Source organism: Passer domesticus, chromosome 20, assembly GCF_036417665.1.
Source record: "Passer domesticus isolate bPasDom1 chromosome 20, bPasDom1.hap1, whole genome shotgun sequence".
Taxonomy (NCBI): Eukaryota; Metazoa; Chordata; class Aves; order Passeriformes; family Passeridae; genus Passer; species Passer domesticus.
The window spans coordinates 9719887-9727251 of record NC_087493.1 but is presented as its reverse complement, the minus strand read 5'-3'; the positions used below and the strand labels follow the sequence as shown (position 1 = coordinate 9727251).

At 40.7% G+C, this 7365-nt stretch overlaps 1 long non-coding RNA gene across 1 annotated transcript; it reads right to left on the bottom strand.

Annotated features, from left to right (window-relative positions):
* Positions 1-2404: 2404 nt before the first annotated feature.
* On the bottom strand, positions 2405-5674 carry LOC135284111 (uncharacterized). The gene is made up of 2 exons (XR_010349616.1): positions 5497-5674; positions 2405-2766 (listed from the first exon to the last, which is right to left on the bottom strand). It is a non-coding gene; the product is annotated as an uncharacterized LOC135284111 (long non-coding RNA).
* Between the last annotated feature and the right edge of the window lie 1691 nt (positions 5675-7365).

Sequence of the window (7365 nt, the reverse complement as noted above, 5' to 3'; positions counted from 1 at the left end):
TGTGTATGAAAAAGTGGGACGAGGAAAAGAGGGTTCTGTGTCAGTCTGGCATAATTAATTAATCTGGGAATTGGGGCTGTGGCAGGGACAAAAACAAGGCGTGAGGGAGGAGAGAAAAGGTTCCAGGGAGGTTCTGCTAAACCATCTCCAGCTGTCCCAAGGACACTCGAGTGCTGCTCTGGCTCCTCTGGGAGCTGCCCCGGGGCTTGGGGAGCTCTGGGAATTTCTTCCCATCTCACTGGTGTCCTGCAGAGCTCGGGACAGGCAAAAAGCAGGTGGGGATGGAGAAAACCTGCATGGCTGTGCTGGGGAGCTCTTCTGGAGCAGTCCCAGCCCGCTGGGAGTGCCAGGCAAAGGACAGAAACACGCCCGTGCAGGGCAGCCCAACTTTAATGTGGTTTTTTGTTTGGAAAAAACCAAATTATTTAACTTGGACTGTGGAAAAACTCTTTCTTTTTGCACGGAATAATTTTAAACTAAAATTGAGGGACCTCTCAGTCACATGAGTTGTCCCTGTGTGATTATCCTGCAGGATGAGGTGTCCCATTGTCACACCCTGTTGTGAGCAGGTTCCTGTTCCTGACTGCCTGGGGCTCCCCTCCAGCACTGATTTTCACTTTTAAATACTTTTAAATACAATCTAAATACTTCCACCCTTAATGATTCTGGTGTAAAGCCAGGTCAGGCCTGAGGATGGCATCTTTGGGAATGAGCACGTTTGTATGGGAAATCTAAAATTAATTTCCAAGTTGTTGAACTTTAATTAAATTTTGCTGCTTGCTAATGGTGTTTCCTATCTTTTGTTAATTCCTCAAAAAACCTAATTCAAACATCCTTGACCTCTGCTGGGAGATGTGAGTAAATAGGAGCTACTTATGGATTCTGGTATGGTGAGAAAAGAAATTATTTCTCCCTCATCATTGGAAACTCATTCACAGTCTCTGAAAAATTTTGAATTAAAGAAAATTTTCATAGACTCGCCTAGGGCATTAAAGAGATTTGGAGCATTAATACAGAAATGTGCTTCATGCTGTGGTTTGCATGACAAAAATGTAAAGGAGTTAAGGAATTTGCATTAAATTATCCCTCAGTTTGGAGATGCCACCAGCCAGGTGACAGAGCTCTCATTCCCAGCACGTGTCTGCCTGGACATGGATTCTGCTCTTCACACCAGAAAAATGTCAGTTTTCATCAGGACCTGCATGAAAAGAAATGAAAATTGTAGTTGTAAAAAAAAATCTCCCTACTAAAATAAACAAATATTGAAATAACTGTAATCTATTAAAAAATTAAACACAAAAAACCCTCTCTATTGCCAAATATAAAAATAATTTAAAAAATAAATAATAAAAACGTTTACCTTTAAACAACTCATCTTTAAAACTATACCCCATAAATTAACATAACCCATACACACAACTGTAAAAAAATTATAAAAAATAAAAAACTTCACAATTACAAATTTCCCCAAACAACTACAAGTCATAAAAAAATCACAAAACCCCCTATTTTTTCTTATTAAAAAATCTCCATAACAGAAACAAAAAAATCTTCTCTCCCTAAATAAACTAAAAAACCCTTACTTAAAAATAATAAAAATTTTATAATAATTAAATAAGAATAATTTTATAATGAATAATAATATAAATCTTATAATGAATAATAATATAAATTTTATATTAAATAAACAATACAAAAATTTTAAATTTTATTTATTTATATTATTTAAATGGAAACTGTAATTAAATAATAATTTTATCATAAATAATAATATACATTTTAGAATAATAAATAACATGAATTTTGTAATAAATAAATAAAAATAAAGATTTTATATTTTATTTCTTTACATTATTTTAATGAAAACTGTAACCACGAGTTCTGGCACATGGGATTTATTGATATGCTCAAGTATTTCTTTTTCTTGTCCTAATGTATATCTTTAGTGTGGCAGGAGACAAAGGAAGTACATCCCCATTAGTTATGTGGAGCAAATGTTCTGCTTTTTTCATTTAGTCAATTAAGACTCTGTTTGTAAGTACAAAATGTTTGTTCTAGACAAACTGATATATGGAGTTGAGCTGGGGCTGCATTCTCCAGGAACAAACAGTCCCATGGAATGTGTGCTCTCTGTTTGGAGCTGGCAGAAATGTCAAATGCAAGTAGATTTTGTAAAACCTCTCAGCGTGAATATTAATGGTGGTGGCTCGTTGTTTTCATGAGGAACTCTTTCAGCTATTAAATTACTGGAAAGAAATCCAGCACTTCTACAAGGATGCCTGGATGAGTCACGTCCATTTATTAGAAAGGTAATTTTGGTTGGTTTCTGACTCTTCAAAAAAAATACCCTGCACAATTTCATTGTGGTTTTCATTTCAAAACACACACTTTTATTTTTGACATAACAAGAGGGCTTTAATTTACAGTTTTTGGGGAAGGGAAACCTTAATCCATCCCACTCCTGCTAATTTGGTGCCAGTGCCAGGAAGAGAAACCTGGAGAGGGATTGCAGGTGGGCAGAGAAAACCTGAAGAGCATCAGGAAGGATTTCACAGGGAGGATTTGACAGGATGGGTAAGGCTGGAAGGGACCCCTGGGGTCACCTGGTGCCACCTCCCCACGGCCTCTCTGGGCAATCTGATCAGGGCTTGGTCACTGCACAGGGCAGAACTTCTTCCTCATGTCCAGGTGCAGCTTCTGGCCAACAGTTCCTGCCCATTCCTCTTTGCTCAGCTCACTTCTGGTCTTCAGATCTAGGCATGGCTCCTAGAAATTGCCAAAACAAAATGCAAAATATGCTTACCTAGAATTCCTTAGATATCAGTGGGCAAAATCTGCCAAACAAGGCTGTTTTCATACCTGGAAACAGTGGGTAGGAAACATTGCTATTTGCTATTCCAAATGTTGGTTCCCTAATACGGAATCATATTTATTATTTATTTATTAAGAACCTGTTTGGGGTTGGGGTTTTTTTGTTTGTTTGTTTTTTGGGGTTTTTTTTGTTTGTTTTGTTTTCTTGTTTAGTTTTTTCCTTCCTTGGTTCTTCTCCAGTGTCTGCCCATGGATTATCCCATCTCATCATGGAGATCCACCCTGACTCGTTCCTGATCTATTCCTGCTTTCCCAGACATATTGCAGGATTCCTTATCAGCTGCACCACCCCAATGACAGCCCTCTAACCTCCAGCTGCAGGGAATATCCCAAAGCCACGGGTGTTTTCGTAGCTCATTTTTTGTGCCCTTTAGCCAAGACATGATTAAAAATCCCGACTCTTTCTCCTCTCTCCCATCAGCATTAAATGCTGGATTTTGAAACTCTCCAGGGGCATGCAAAAAGAATTCTGAGCTGGTATGAATGAAACAAACATTTCCAAGGGAAAGCAGCTTGGAAAAAAGGGATTTTTGGAGTCACAAAGATTCCTGACAGCCTCCACCTGCAGTAAATCCTGGTGGGTAAATCCCTGTGTAACACGGGAGGCCAGGGCAGATGAGCACAGCAGCCTCTCCTCCCTCCTCATCAGTGAGGGCAGAGGCAATTTTGGGCCTGTTCTGTGACATTTATAAACCCTGACACTGTTTTATCTGCCGCTGATCTTGCCTGGAGGGAATTCAAGGGTGAGGTGTCCTGGCTTGAGCGAGACCAATTTGTTTTGGTTTTGGGTGAATACCAAATGATTTTTCATGGTGACATTTGGCCCTCGGAGATCCTTCCCCAAATGATTGATGTGGGTTTACAAAGGGAGCTGGGCTGGGCTTGGTGCCACGGGGGCTTTGCTGAGCCTGATCCTGGGCAGGTGACAGCAGGGGCCTCCTGCTCATCCCTGGCTGGGGGATGCTCAAGAAAAAGGCTCCAGATCTCTGTTATTTTGGGGTCATCTCTGTAGAGCATGAGAGCTGTGGGATGCAGAGAGAAAAGCGGCTGGAGAGAGGTCAAAGACTGAGCCATTACAGAGACCAAATACCCAAAATGTTCAATCCAACTGTGGTTCTTGGCCAGTTGTGCAGCTACAGAATCCCTTATTACATAATCCACTTTGACCAGGGCACATTTCATAACCGAAACATCACTTGAAAGCACATTGTTTCCAAATTCAGCCCATCCTAAGAACAAAAAGACTTTGTGAGCTGGTTTTGGGAGACGCCCTGGGAGCAGCAGCCAGGAGCAGTTTGCCCAGGAGGAGCTGCAGGTTCTGCCTTGTGCTTTCTGCTTGTCTGAATCTCTGAAATGACAGAGCCCACAGGCTGGGGAGGGCACATCCCGTGCTTTGCCCTGCAGCAGGTCTGGGTTTGCTTCCTGCTGTTGTTTTCAGCCCTTATTTAACAAAAGGAGCTTCATGCAGATGACAAAGGCAGTGAACAGGAGCATGACACTTGATTTCTTTTTAATTTGGACAAGGCAATGAAGTTGCATGCCAGCACGGCAGGAAATTAGATTTTGATTTTTTAAAAAAAAAATCAGATGCAATGGTGTTATGCTAAAATCCCAGGAAACCTTGGAGGGGGGAGTGTAAATACTGCTGCCCCAAAGCCTGGAAGTCTATGAGGCATTAAAGCAGTGCCTGGAGCTCTTTGGTGCCCTGTAAACTCTTCTGTTACATAAGCATGTCTTCTTATGGCTTAACTCGTGGAAATAAAATCCCCCCAGGCTGACATCAGGAGATGCCTCAGCCTAGAAAATCTGTTACTTATTTATTTTACAGGTTTGGAGGAAGCTTAGCTGTATTTTAAGTCTTTCTGGGCTCAGTGGTTGCTCCACAGCAAAAGTTGCTGTTTTGGCCATAAAGCTGCATCCAGGGTTAGCTTCCCACTGAGCCTTAACTCAAATTATATTTGTAGCCTCGAATTCCTGCAATTCCACTCAGGATTTTTCTGCAAATTGTAAAAAAAAAAATTGGCATAAAGCTTGTGTGATAGGGCCTGGTTAATCATGGGGATGCTGCCAGTGATTTGGGGAAGGTGAGCTGGGGAAGGTTTGTGGCAGCTGGCTGAATTTGGGTCAGCCTGAACCACATCTCCAGCATCCAGATGTCCTCCCAGCCCCAGTGAAATAATCACCCAGGAGGTTGTTATATTATTTCTTATTTATAATTATAAATAATACAAATAATTATATTTTGAATTATTACGTTATAATAGAACATCATATATATAATATATAATATATAATTATAAATAATAATCAGTATAAATATTATATTTCATTATAATGTTTATATTGTTTCTTATATATAAGTGAATAGAATTATAAATAATATGAATAATTATATTTCTATTATACTATACTATAGCATATATTGTATTATATAATGTTATAGATTATATAGAATGATATAATATTATTATAAATAATAAACAATATAACTACTCTATTTCATTATAATGTTTATATTGTTTATTATTTATAATGTTTCACCATTGTGAAATGCTTTGTTTCCTACAGTTAAAAGCCAGGAATAAATCCTTTTTATTATCCTGCTACACAACTTGTCTTTCTTACCTCTGCAGCACCTGGAGATCCTATTTTGATGATCTCTATTTTCTACTTCTCCTTCATTTTTATTCAGATGGTATCAAAATCCCAAGGTCCAGTTTTCAAAAAGAATTCAGAAGGGAGAGGATTAAATTGATATATTTTCAGGGCATGAACGTGACCTCTGAAAGATGCTGGAAAGGAGAGGATTTCCCCCCACATCCTGGTTTATGGAGTGCCCAGCCTTTGGATAAAAAGGCTGGGCACTCCATAAACTCTGTTGTTTATCAGGGCTGGTGGGGGAAGGTGTGAGGACATTTAGGAGAATTCCTTCTTCTCTTTTTCTGAAACTTTTTGGGTGTTGGGTTCATTGTGGAATGCCTGCACTAGAGCCAGACATTTGTTGGGCTACCCAAGCTAAGCAAGACCTGGAGCAAGTTTAATCTCTGCCTGACCTTCATTTGCTTCCCAACAGCCCCCCAGGCCTCAGGAAGTAAATAATTTCCCCAGCAACATGCAAATGGAGTTGCCATTAATATTAACAACAGCTATTACTTGTGAGATAGACTTCGTGGTTAACTGGGTGTTTATTGAAGGTTTGAATAAAATCAGAGTGTGATCACTGCCATGGAGCAGCTGCAGGATTGAGGAAGGGGAAGGGCAGAAATAATGAGCTGGCAGGTGGCCTGTAATTACCTGCTTAGGATGCTCTGGGTGTGAAATTAAATGCTCACACTTGCCCTGTAAATAAAGTGACCTTCCTGGCTGGTGTGCCCTGTGTCTCTGGGGCAGTGCACTGCATTCCAGCCCTGAGTCTGTGTCACAGGCTGAGTTCCTCACTGGTGTCAATCCTGCAGGAGTCTTACAAGGGGAGCTGAGCTCTCTGGGCAAAAGTCACATTTTGGGTCACTTTGCTGGCTTCCTGAGCTGATTAATCTGGCAGGGATTTATGTTAATGTGTCAGGGCTTTGCAAGACTGAGTTATCTTTTTTTTTTTTTTTTTTGGCAGCTGGAGTCCTTCTGAATTGTAATTTAAATATCAGTTTAATAATCAGAATTTTTTTTATTTTTTTTCCTCAGTGAATCTGATTAAAGTTTCATGGGAGATAAAATCTTCAGTTTCTCTTATGCTTCTTTATGCTGGAGCATTTTAATTTACCCTTCCATCACTGGAATGGTAAACAAGGAGGAAGGGCATGGCTTAAGGATGTTATTTTCTAGGCTGCTCTTCATCTTAAAGAGATGGAGCTAATTATGAAATGCCTTTTAGCACTAGGAAGGCCCAGTGCAATTTGCTCATCAGTGATGAACTCTGCTCGTTTATTCTGCCTATGACATGAGACTTCTTCAACCTCAACCTTGGATGCTCCAAAACTTCTGTCCTTAGGCGTGTTTGAGTGTCCTGGAGCTCTCAGCATGGGCTGGGTGGCACTGGGGGTGGCACTGGGGGTGGCACTGGGGCTGTCCCTGCCTGGTGACCTCAGGGTGCTTCACCACCTGAGCCCCTCTGCCAGCCCAGTTCCCCCCCAAATTACACTGACTTCTGAGCTGATGCTGGGAAAGTTGCTTAAATGATGGCTTTCTCTAGTGGTTTTCAGTTCCTTATTTTAAATAGTCTCTGTTTGATATTCTGGTGTCTGTTTTCTGATGTTCCTGCAGCCATAGTGCAGGAATGGGCATTCCCAAATATTCCCCCTGGGTGACACCATGAGCACACCTGTGGGCATGGCCAGGGGTGCCCTCAGGGAGCCTGAATGTGCTCAGTGGGTGCAGCTCTGAGCAGAAAATACTGAGAACTAGGGGGAAGATCTTATTATAAAGTTAATATCCTACTGCATGTAAACATGCTGGGAGCCAAACGTGAATTCTTGCATTTCCTGGCTCTTAAATGCTCGA